The sequence below is a fragment of the Saccoglossus kowalevskii genome, chromosome 6 (genome assembly GCF_978046115.1).
Source record: "Saccoglossus kowalevskii chromosome 6, keSacKowa6.1, whole genome shotgun sequence".
Classification (NCBI taxonomy): Eukaryota; Metazoa; Hemichordata; class Enteropneusta; family Harrimaniidae; genus Saccoglossus; species Saccoglossus kowalevskii.
In genome coordinates this window covers 9,346,323-9,359,272 of record NC_140646.1, presented here as the reverse complement: position 1 = coordinate 9,359,272, position 12,950 = coordinate 9,346,323, and positions in this window count along the sequence as shown.

Genomic DNA, 12,950 nt, shown 5'->3' with positions numbered 1-12,950 from the left:
ATGATGGGACTATACTGCATGCAATTCTGTCACATAGTGCTAAACATATGGTTCCTTTTGTACTATCCTTAACACTAGTAGTTCACACATAACCGTACCTCGATCATGTTAAATTTACACTCCGTAAAATAGTTGTTTTGTACTACTTTTCTTTCTTTGCAAATAGTGTATATTCTTTCCTGCATGACGATGACTGAACTAGACTGGCCGTGGGACAGTATTTTGTTTAAGGAATGTGACACTTTACATCAGCCAGATTGTCAGTAGTTATCCAATTCAAACAATATTCTAAACCACATTGCGTAATTAAATTTTTGATACTCAACTCGACTCCGATGAACTAACTTTATTTAGAGTATTTCAAAGTTATAAATCTTTCCAAGCAATATAGATGTCTACGATACTGTCAGGAAATGATTCTCTGTGTACAAACGAGCCGACTATATAACCAATATTATATACCGGCCAAGTGATTGACAGCGCGAGTCAGTCCTATCGCAGCTGATAATTTCATGCAATAATGAGAGACAAGACAAGACAAGACAAGACGATACTTATCATAATTTCACACTGCAAACTGGAAAAGCAGCTGGCCCGGAATTCTCATTACAACAGTGGAAGTTTACTATTTTTTATGTAAATCGCCCCTTTTTTAATTTGTAAAACTACAATTTGTAAACTCTTATCAAATTACCAATATGACATTTAAATTCAAGTTAAGATCGATAATCGCCTTTCTTGCGTCCACGATGTGATGCTCCTCAATTACGTCTTATATGCTCTTTTATAGGTTGTTAGTCAGACCACAGGGAGCCCAGGAACTATAATCAACTGTAATACGCAGTCTCTATGAGCGGGGGGGGGGGGTATCGGCTGGTATCTAGTGTAAGAAATAAGTTTTCTTGATTTATTCTGCAGATATCGGTAAAATGTAGGTAGGGCTTCGGCGAAATTCGAAGGAGCAACTAATATTCTTCAACCTGGTATTTTTTTTAGATTTTATTTTTTATTTTTTTCGTCTGTTTTTTCGAGTTTAAAAAAAGTCAGCTGGCTGGAGCCTTCATCCCTTGTCTATTTCTTACACTAGATACTAGCCGATACCCCCCCCCCCCCGCTCATAGAGACTGCGTATTACAGTTGATTATAGTTCCTGGGCTGCCTGTGGTCAGACCATAGTCCCTATATCCTTTGGTCGGAACCGTGCAGAGTAGTCGCTGCAATAACCGGAACAAAATAATGATAGGAATACATGAACGTTTGCACAAAACATGTGCCAATCAGGAACAGGCTCTATTCACATGTCATTGTAGTTTGTACGCAAGACGTGTGTCTATCTTTTCTCTACGTACATTGAGGCAGGAAGATGCATCAACCAAACAGTAGAAGAGAGAAAATGCCACTACTGTCAGGAAAAACAAATAGAAGATGAAAGCCATTTTCTATTAAAATGTTCTCTTTATGCTGATTTAAGAAACAAGTTTCTCCATACCACAAAGGTCATTACAACAATTGACAAATCTGATATTGAAAACACTGTAGACATTCTAAAAACAAAAGATAAACAATCACTAATTCATTTGGCAAAATATATCTTTGAGTGCTTCAATTTAAGAAATGACACTCATAAACAAAAAATACCAGCTGCTTTATAATTAATATAACTTATTAAAATACCTTTTCTGTTTTGTTTTTTTCTAACCATTTCTTGTTCTTCGTTTTTATTTGATTTTATTATGTTTTCACTTTGTCTTCATTTGTATTTTTCGTCTTGCTATTCTATATGTATTTGAAACTTTATTGTATTTTAAAAATCCAGATCCTGAACAGGATATGATTTCAATAAAGGCATTACTTACTTACATGGACCGTGTCAATACAGACAGGCGATAACCAGCTCCTTCAACACAGTGCATACCTAGCACTACCCACATGAGTTATGCTCACCACTTGCTGGGGGGGGGGGCATGTTCCCCTATCAAAATGTTGAAATCTAGACCATCTGAAATGCTATTTCCTGTATTTGAGGGATTCAGCTTGATTTTCGAGGGGACGACCACCCCTCCGCCCCGTGCCACCGCCTTTTCGCGGATACACATATCACGCTGCTATACCACAATTCCTTATCTACTAATGCTCTTTCGTGTGTTTTTTTGCTGCGTGTTTTGTGGTACGCGAATATTTCAGTAAATTTCGGGGTTGAAATTTTGCTCCTCTTTTTTTTTTTGGCTTAAAATTCTTCGCATCGTCCAAAAGTAGTGTTATCCTCTATCAACTCGTTTAATCTCATGGGGATAATCACTATATTAATAAAGAATCCGAGTCACGTACATGTTGCTTATTTAGCACGATGTATGCTAAGCAATGATTCGTCAACAGCAAGCATATCACGGGCGTACTAGTATATCGTATACGGGTAAACATGTTTGTAGTGTAATAATAATAATTTTATTGTTATCGAATCTCTGTTGAGATATAAATAAAATTACAATAAAGAATAAAATCATGATAATAAAAAAAATAAAAACAGAAAATTCAGTTGAGACAAAAGTAAAATAAGCACATTGCATAGATGGCAGTGGTCCTTCGCTCATATTTATAATATAATAGTGGTCCTTCGCTCATATTAGCCACGTAATAACGGTCATTCGCTCATATTTACAATAAAAACGTGGTCCTTCGCTCATATTTATAATATAAACGTGGTCCTTCGCTCATATTTATAATATAAACGTGGTCCTTCGCTCATATTTATCACCTAATCATGGTGCTTCGCTCATATTTATAATATAATAGTGGTCCTTCGCTCATTTTTATCACGTAATCATGGTCCTTCGCTCTTATTGATGATATAATCGTGGTCATTCGCTCATATTTATAATATAAACGTGGTCCTTCGCTCATATGTATAATATAAACTTGGTCCTTCGCTCATATTTGTCACGTAATCATGGTCCTTCGCTCATATTTGTCACGTAATCACGGTCCTTCGCTCTTATTTATAATATAATCGTGGTCCATCGCTCATTTTTATAATATAAACGTCGACCTTCGCTCATTTTTATCACGTAGTCATGGTCATTCGCTCATATTTACAATAAAAACGAGGTCCTTCGCTCATATTTATAATATAATTGTGGTCCTTCGCTTTTTTTTATTATTTTTGTAAATTTAATCGCTACTGCATAATTTGTGAACAAATGCAACGTGTAACAACGTAATTCGTATCAGCGTTTTATAGTCATTACACCCGTTTAAGTCCTTCGGTCTTTCGGTTAGGTCCTTCGTTTTAGTGAGTACCGCAGATGCTCGTTTATATGTGTTGTGTGTGTGTTTGCTAGGCTGGACTAGATAGTTACACTTGGATAGGTGTAGATGCTAGGTTATACGTATTGCTTGTTGTATGTATGTTTGCTAGGCTGGACTCGGTAGTTATACTAGTATAGGTGTAGATGCTCGTTTATATGTGTTGTATGTATGTTTGCTAGGCTGGACTCGGTAGTTATACTAGTATAGGTGTAGATGCTAGTTTATATGTGTTGTGTGTGTGTTTGCTAGGCTGGACTCGGTAATTATACCAGGATAGGTGTAGATGCTAGGTTATATGTGTTGTGTGTGTTTGCTAGGCTGGACTCGACAGTTATACTAGGATAGGTGAAGATACTAGGTTATATGTGTTGTGTGTATGTTTGCTAGGCTGGACTAAGTAGTTATACTAGGATAGGTGTAGATGCTAGGTTATATGTGTTGTGTGTGTTTGCTAGGCTGGTCTAGGTAGTTATACTAGGATAGGTGTAGATGCTAGGTTATATGTGTTGTGTGTGTTTGCTAGGCTGGACTCGACAGTTATACTAGGATAGGTGGAGATGCTAGTTTATATATGTGTTTGCTAGGCTGGACTCGACAGTTATACTAGGATAGGTGGAGATGCTAGTTTATATGTGTTGTATGTATGTTTGCTAGACTGGACTAGGTAGTTATACTAGGATAGGTGTACATGCTAGGTTATATGTGTTGTATGTATGTTTGCTAGACTGGACTAGGTAGTTATACTAGGATAAGTGTACATGCTAGTTTATATGTGTTGTGTGTGTGTTTGCTAGGCTGGACTCGACAGTTATACTAGGATAGGTGGAGATGCTAGTTTATATGTGTTGTGTGTATGTTTGCTAGGCTGGACTCGACAGTTATACTAGGATAGGTGTAGATGCTAGTTTATACGTGTTGTATGTGTGTTTGCTAGGCTGGACTCGACAGTTATACTAGGATAGGTGGAGATGCTAGTTTATATGTGTTGTATGTATGTTTGCTAGACTGGACTAGGTAGTTATACTAGGATAGGTGTACATGCTAGGTTATATGTGTTGTATGTGTGTTTGCTAGGCTGGACTCGACAGTTATACTAGGATAGGTGGAGATGCTAGTTTATATGTGTGTTTGCTAGGCTGGACTCGACAGTTATACTAGGATAGGTGGAGATGCTAGTTTATATGTGTTGTATGTATGTTTGCTAGACTGGACTAGGTAGTTATACTAGGATAGGTGTACATGCTAGGTTATATGTGTTGCATGTATGTTTGCTAGACTGGACTAGGTAGTTATACTAGGATAAGTGTACATGCTAGTTTATATGTGTTGTGTGTGTGTTTGCTAGGCTGGACTCGACAGTTATACTAGGATAGGTGGAGATGCTAGTTTATATGTGTTGTGTGTATGTTTGCTAGGCTGGACTAAGTAGTTATACTAGGATAGGTGTAGATGCTAGGTTATATGTGTTGTGTGTGTTTGCTAGGCTGGACTCGACAGTTATACTAGGATAGGTGTAGATGCTAGTTTATATGTGTTGTATGTGTGTTTGCTAGGCTGGACTCGACAGTTATACTAGGATAGGTGGGGATGCTAGTTTATATGTGTTGTATGTATGTTTGCTAGACTGGACTAGGTAGTTATACTAGGATAGGTGTAGATTCTAGGTTATATGTGTTGTGTGTGTGTGTTTGCTAGGCTGGTCTAGGTAGTTATACTAGGATAGGTGTAGATGCTAGGTTATATGTGTTGTGTGTGTGTTTGCTAGGCTGGACTCGGTAGTTATACTAAAATAGGTGTAGATGCTAGGTTATATGTGTTGTGTGTGTTTGCTAGGCTGGTCTAGGTAGTTATACTAGGATAGGTGTAGATGCTAGGTTAAATGTGTTGTGTGTGTGTTTACTAGGCTAGACTAGGTAGTTATACTAGAATAGGTGTAGATGCTAGGTTATATGTGTTGTGTGTGTGTTTGCTGGGCTAGACTAGGTAGTTATACTAGGATATGTGTAGATGCTAGGTTATATGTGTTGTGTGTGTGTTTGCTAGGCTGGACTAGGTAGTTATACTAGTATAGGTGTAGATGCTAGGTTATATGTGTTGTGTGTGTGTTTGCTAGGCTGGACTCGGTAGTTATACTAAAATAGGTGTAGATGCTAGGTTATATGTGTTGTGTGTGTTTGCTAGGCTGGTCTAGGTAGTTATACTAGGATAGGTGTAGATGCTAGGTTAAATGTGTTGTGTGTGTGTTTACTAGGCTAGACTAGGTAGTTATACTAGAATAGGTGTAGATGCTAGGTTATATGTGTTGTGTGTGTGTTTGCTGGGCTAGACTAGGTAGTTATACTAGGATATGTGTAGATGCTAGGTTATATGTGTTGTGTGTGTGTTTGCTAGGCTGGACTAGGTAATTATACTAGGATAGATAGGTTCCACGACGACCACCAGCGACCACCCGTTAATATAACGGTATGTTATTTCCTGTTACTAAAATTTGCTATTTTCTATCATAGATGGCAGCAACTAAGAGCTAAAAAATCGGCAGACTATTTTGTTAAAGAATAGCACCATAATGCTAAGCTAAGCAAATTGTCCTGTCACCAAATGACTCCTCAGCAATGTTGCTAATATCCATTTGATAAGTATAAATGCATACTCGATAGAATTACATAATGATGAGGCCATATAAATTTCCAAATCATGAAACAAAGCTATGTATGACAGTAATTTGCAATATTCCTACGAAGTTCGACTCAAATCAGCATATGCATTTTTCAAGAAAACATGCAACCAATATGAAACTAAAACCATGCAAAATTATACATTTAATATCAACTGAGTGGATCATTTCAAATATGAGCACAATTTTGAATCTCACTACAAAACACAACAGTGTGCCACAACCATGATGCTCGTATTTTGTTTAACTGAAATCAGTTTGCATCTGCCACACCACCAGTTTTGGGTCATTCTAATATATCTTGTATATTATATCTAACATATGTAGTTGGGCCAAAAACACAGACTCAAGACATGTTGAGAATAGAATGTATTACTGTAGAATACTTTATTTTTGTTTGGAATTTATTTTTGCTATTTTCGCTGAAGGGATGATTTCGTGAAAATAAAATCCAGGGAATATACTTTTTGTCCTATATTTTACATTATCTTTTTTTTTTTTGCTTTTTATTGTCCAAACAGTCTTGGCTATAGACTGTTAAAATTTTGTAGAATTGTGAATAGTGGAACATACTCAAAAAAATTATTTTGAAATATAGATAAAAGGTGCAAACATTCTCTCTTTTGAATGCTTAGCAAGATTTAGCAAGGCTGTACATAAATAACATGGTGAAAAAAAGAAATGACGGGATCTCCATATTATGCACTATATTTAACTTTTAACAAAACGATAATACATTTAAATTTGGAACTGTTACAGCCATTTTAATTATGAGCATTAGCAAACTTCTTACTGAGTGAATTGTTATGCAAATTAGCAATTATCTAATCTTCTTTTTAGTGCACATCCCAGAACTTTAAAAAAAAATAGCTCCAAGACGCTTTGACCTTTTGCTTTGAAAATTTCACAAATGATTGACAATGTGTTTACCTTCAAAACGCCGTCGGGGCATTGTTTTTGGTAGAACAGTGTTACAACAATCGTACAGACAACTAGCCTGGGTGTTAATACATGCATAAACTTGAAGTAGTGAAATTTGGGCTGCTGCCCTGCAAAATTGACAACTGGTAGACAGTTTTCAAGACGGCACTTTCTTCATAGTAAACAGATGTACCCATAAACCAATTTTTACAGGAAACAGAAGCATGGATTAGGAGCTAATTTTCTTTAAATCACTTTTGACCAAAAAAGCACATTTTTGTGCATATTTTAAACTACAGTGACAATAAAAAAAAATACTAACAAAATTTTAAAATTCATACAGTAAGCTTTCCGAAAATATATAGTTTTGTGGACAAGGGAGGTCATCTTGGTTTCCTAATTAACTAATTAAAATAGCTGTCAGGTAAACTGCATCTCTACCTTAAACTCATCAAAAATCAGTGAAAATAAATTCCATGCAAAACGCCCAAAAAGCCTTTTCAGAGAAAATTAATTCCAGCGAAAATAAATGTATTCCACAGTATCACAAATTGCAGCATTATATAAATTTCAAATTCTTGTCATTAAACTATAAAGAACTTGGGTGATACAATTTCCAAGTAAAGAGGTTGTTTTCCTCACAAACTCTACAGCTACAAAATTGTGCATATAATATTATATCCCAAGTAAAGTTGAGTTGTCCACCATGCATATACACTGGCACACTTTATATCCCATATTGAGTTTACTTGAAGTCTGTGACATAGCATGGAGTCGCCAAAAAAAGTATATCAAGAAAATGGTTTACATACATAAATGCTTATGAAAATGACTAAACTTTCTTGTCCTGTACCAAAGTTAAACAGAATTCTAAGTGAGATGAGAAGTAAATTGAGAAATATAACAGAATTGTAGTATCAGTGACACCATGGTGATGTTGATGTCAAGTTTCAATAAAATTGGCTTTAGCACAAAGAAAAACGTCTCATGACATGATTCAAGCTTTTCAGAAAAAACATCACATACTTTTTGAAACCCCCAAAAAAGTGAATATGTAAGCAATCATTTTTTTGTTGTAATTCAAATAAATCAGTGTCTGAGAAATGAGTAGAATACGCAAGGAAAAAAGGTCTCCAGTTGACTATTTTGCATAGTATAGAGAGGCAAAATGACCTGCAATAGCACATTATCATGAGTGATACTAGGTAAGACGTGTTGCACTGAAATGTTTTCTGAACAAAAATGAATGACATTCAGTCAAAAGTAAACAAATTAGTGTGCACACCTCTATGTGTATGTTACACGAGTCTCTTATCAAATACTTCTTGTTTGCACCTGTAGTTTTTCAACCTTTTAAACACCTTCAGCTTTTTTACCAAAATTACATGAACAAATTACATTCACATAGGTCCAATTAATGTTTAATGTATATAACCAAGTTTCAAAAAAAAAAAAATTTCCTTGAATAACCAAGATTCAGTTCTGGAATGGCAGAAATGCTTGATTTTGATTTTAAATTGTTTGTCATCTTGAAGGGGATCACAAAGCAAATGCATGTAAATATGGCTCCAGAAAAGCATTTCAAATTGGATCAGGAAATGGATACCAATAGACTCCAGCATGACTGCTATTGCAAATGACAATTATAATAAATATAACAAAACACCAATTGAACAGTTACATTTGAAACCATGCAAAAAATACAGGGTGTAAATAAACTCCTCTGAAATGCTGGATGTAGAACTGAATTTAAATTTGAAGTGCCTCTAACTCATAAATATTCAAGAAATGCTAGCACCTTATTAGTAACTTACCAGACAATAATATTACAAAACAAGCCTTTCAAGAATATAACAACTAAACATTGGTTACAAATCAAATTTGTCTGATATAACATCTCAAAAATTTACACCCAGTGAAAATAAAACACACAGAGAATAATATTTGACAAAGGTTTGTATGTTGTGTAACGAATAATAATCAGAAACTGAGAACAACTTCAAGACTCCACATTGGAATCGTTTTGCTCCTACGTATATGTAAGTTGGAACCACAGGAAGCTGGTGTACATAAATAAATGCAATTTTGTTATCACATTTACATCACCTGACTGTGGTTCGATCAAACATAATGAAATCAATATGTCCGGGCATGGATTCATTTCTCAACTACTCATACCAGATTAGCCATATGGAAATCAATATGTTCGGGCATGGATTCATTTCTCAACTACTCATACCAGATTAGCCATATGGAAATCAATATGTTCGGGCATGGATTCATTTCTCAACTACTCATACCAGATTAGCCATATGGAAATCAATATGTCCGGGCATGGGTTCATTTCTCAACTACTCATACCAGATTAGCCATAAGGAAATCATTATGTCCGAACATGGACTCATTTCTCAAATACTTACGCCAGATTAGCTATATAGAAATCAATATGTCCGGGCATAGTCTCATTTCTCAACTACTCATACCAGATTAGCCATATGGAAATCAATATGTAAGGGCATGGACACATTTCTCAACTACTCATACCAGATTAGCCATATGGAAATTAATATGTCCGGGCATGGTCTCATTTCTTAACTACTCATACTCATACCTTAAGGTAATCATTATGTTCGAACATGGACTCATTTCTCAAATACTTATGCCAGATTAGCCATATAGAAATCAATATGTCCGGGCATAGTCTCATTTCTCAACTACTCATACGAGATTAGCCATATGGAAATCAATATGTTGGGGCATGGACACATTTCTCAACTACTCATACCAGATCAGCCATATGGAAATCAATATGTCTGGGCATGGTCTCATTTCTCAACTACTCATACCAGATTAGCCACAAGGAAATCATATATGAAATCAATATGAAATCAATATGTCCGGGCATGGATTCATTTCTCAACTACTCATACCACATTAGCCATATAGAAATCAATATGTCTGGGCATGGTCTCATTTCTCAACTACTCATACCAGATTAGCCACAAGGAAATCATTATGTCCGAACATAATGAAATCAATATGTCCGGGCATGGATTCATTTCTCAACTACTCATACCAGATTAGCCATATGGAAATCAATATGGTCGGGCATGGGTTCATTTCTCAACTACTCATACCAGATTAGCCATATGGAAATCAATATGTCCGGGCATGGTCTCATTTCTTAACTACTCATACCAGATTAGCCATATGGAAATCAATATGCCCAGGCATGGTCTCATTTTTCAACAACTCATACCAGACTTGCTATATGAAAATCAATATGTCCGGGCATGGACTTATTTCTCAACTACTCATACCAGATTAGCCATAAGGAAATCATTATGTCCGAACATGGACTCATTTCTCAAATACTTACGCCAGATTAGCTATATAGAAATCAATATGTCCGGGCATAGTTTCATTTCTCAACTACTCATACCAGATTAGCAATATGGAAATCAATATGTAAGGGCATGGACACATTTCTCAACTACTCATACCAGATTAGCCATATGGAAATCAATATGTCCGGGCATGGTCTCATTTCTTAACTACTCATACTCATACCTTAAGGTAATCATTATGTTCGAACATGGACTCATTTCTCAAATACTTATGCCAGATTAGCCATATAGAAATCAATATGTCCGGGCATAGTCTCATTTCTCAACTACTCATACCAGAACAGCCATATGGAAATCAATATGTCTGGGCATGGTCTCATTTCTCAACTACTCATACCAGATTAGCCACAAGGAAATCATTATGTCCGAACATAATGAAATCAATATGTCCGGGCATGGATTCATTTCTCAACTACTCATACCAGATTAGCCATATGGAAATCAATATGTCTGGGCATGGTCTCATTTCTCAACTACTCATACCAGATTAGCCACAAGGAAATCATTATGTCCGAACATAATGAAATCAATATGTCCGGGCATGGATTCATTTCTCAACTACTCATACCAGATTAGCCATATGGAAATCAATATGGTCGGGCATGGGTTCATTTCTCAACTACTCATACCAGATTAGCCATATGGAAATCAATATGTCCGGGCATGGTCTCATTTCTTAACTACTCATACCAGATTAGCCATATGGAAATCAATATGCCCAGGCATGGTCTCATTTTTCAACAACTCATACCAGACTTGCTATATGAAAATCAATATGTCCGGGCATGGACTTATTTCTCAACTACTCATACCAGATTAGCCATAAGGAAATCATTATGTCCGAACATGGACTCATTTCTCAAATACTTACGCCAGATTAGCTATATAGAAATCAATATGTCCGGGCATAGTCTCATTTCTCAACTACTCATACCAGATTAGCCATATGAAAATCAATATGTAAGGGCATGGACACATTTCTCAACTACTCATACCAGATTAGCCATATGGAAATCAATATGTCCGGGCATGGTCTCATTTCTTAACTACTCATACTCATACCTTAAGGTAATCATTATGTTCGAACATGGACTCATTTCTCAAATACTTATGCCAGATTAGCCATATAGAAATCAATATGTCCGGGCATAGTCTCATTTCTCAACTACTCATACGAGATTAGCCATATGGAAATCAATATGTTGGGGCATGGACACATTTCTCAACTACTCATACCAGATCAGCCATATGGAAATCAATATGTCTGGGCATGGTCTCATTTCTCAACTACTCATACCAGATTAGCCACAAGGAAATCATTATGTCCGAATATAATGAAATCAATATGTCCGGGCATGGATTCATTTCTCAACTACTCATACCAGATTAGCCATATGGAAATCAATATGTCCGGGCATGGTCTCATTTCTCAACTACTCATACCAGATTAGCCATAAGGAAATCATTATGTCCGAACATAATGAAATCAATATGTCCGGGCATGGATTCATTTCTCAACTACTCATACCAGATTAGCCATATGGAAATCAGTATGGTCGGGCATGGGTTCATTTCTCAACTACTCATACCAGATTAGCCATATGGAAATCAATATGTCCGGGCATGGTCTCATTTCTTAACTACTCATACCAGATTAGCCATATGGAAATCAATATGCCCAGGCATGGTCTCATTTTTCAACAACTCATACCAGACTTGCTATATGAAAATCAATATGTCCGGGCATGGACTTATTTCTCAACTACTCATACCAGATTAGCCATATGGAAATCAATATGTCCGGGCATGGTCTCATTTCTCAACTACTCATACCAGATTAGCCATAAGGAAATCATTATGTCCGAACATATAGAAATCAATATGTCCGGGCATGGATTCATTTCTCAACTACTCATACCAGATTAGCCATATGGAAATCAATATGGTCGGGCATGGGTTCATTTCTCAACTACTCATACCAGATTAGCCATATGGAAATCTATATGTCCGGGCATGGTCTCATTTCTTAACTACTCATACCAGATTATCCATATGGAAATCAATATGCCCAGGCATGGTCTCATTTTTCAACAACTCATACCAGACTAGCTATATGGAAATCAATATGTCCAGGCATGGACACATTTCTCAACTACTCATACCAGATTAGCCATATGGAAATCAATATGTCTGGGCATGGTCTCATTTCTTAACTACTCATACTCATACCTTAAGGTAATCATTATGCTCGAACATGGACTCATTTCTCAAATACTTATGCCAGATTAGCCATATAGAAATCAATATGTCCGGGCATAGTCTCATTTCTCAACTACTCATACGAGATTAGCCATATGGAAATCAATATGTTGGGGCATGGACACATTTCTCAACTACTCATACCAGATCAGCCATATGGAAATCAATATATCCGAGCATCGTCTCATTTCTCAACTACTCATACGAGATTAGCCACAAGGAAATCATTATGTCCGAACATAATGAAATCAATATGTCCGGGCATGGATTCATTTCTCAACTACTCATACCAGATTAGCCATATGGAAATCAATATGTCCGGGCATGGTCTCATTTCTTAACTACTCATACCAGATTAGCCATATGGAAATTAATATGCCCAG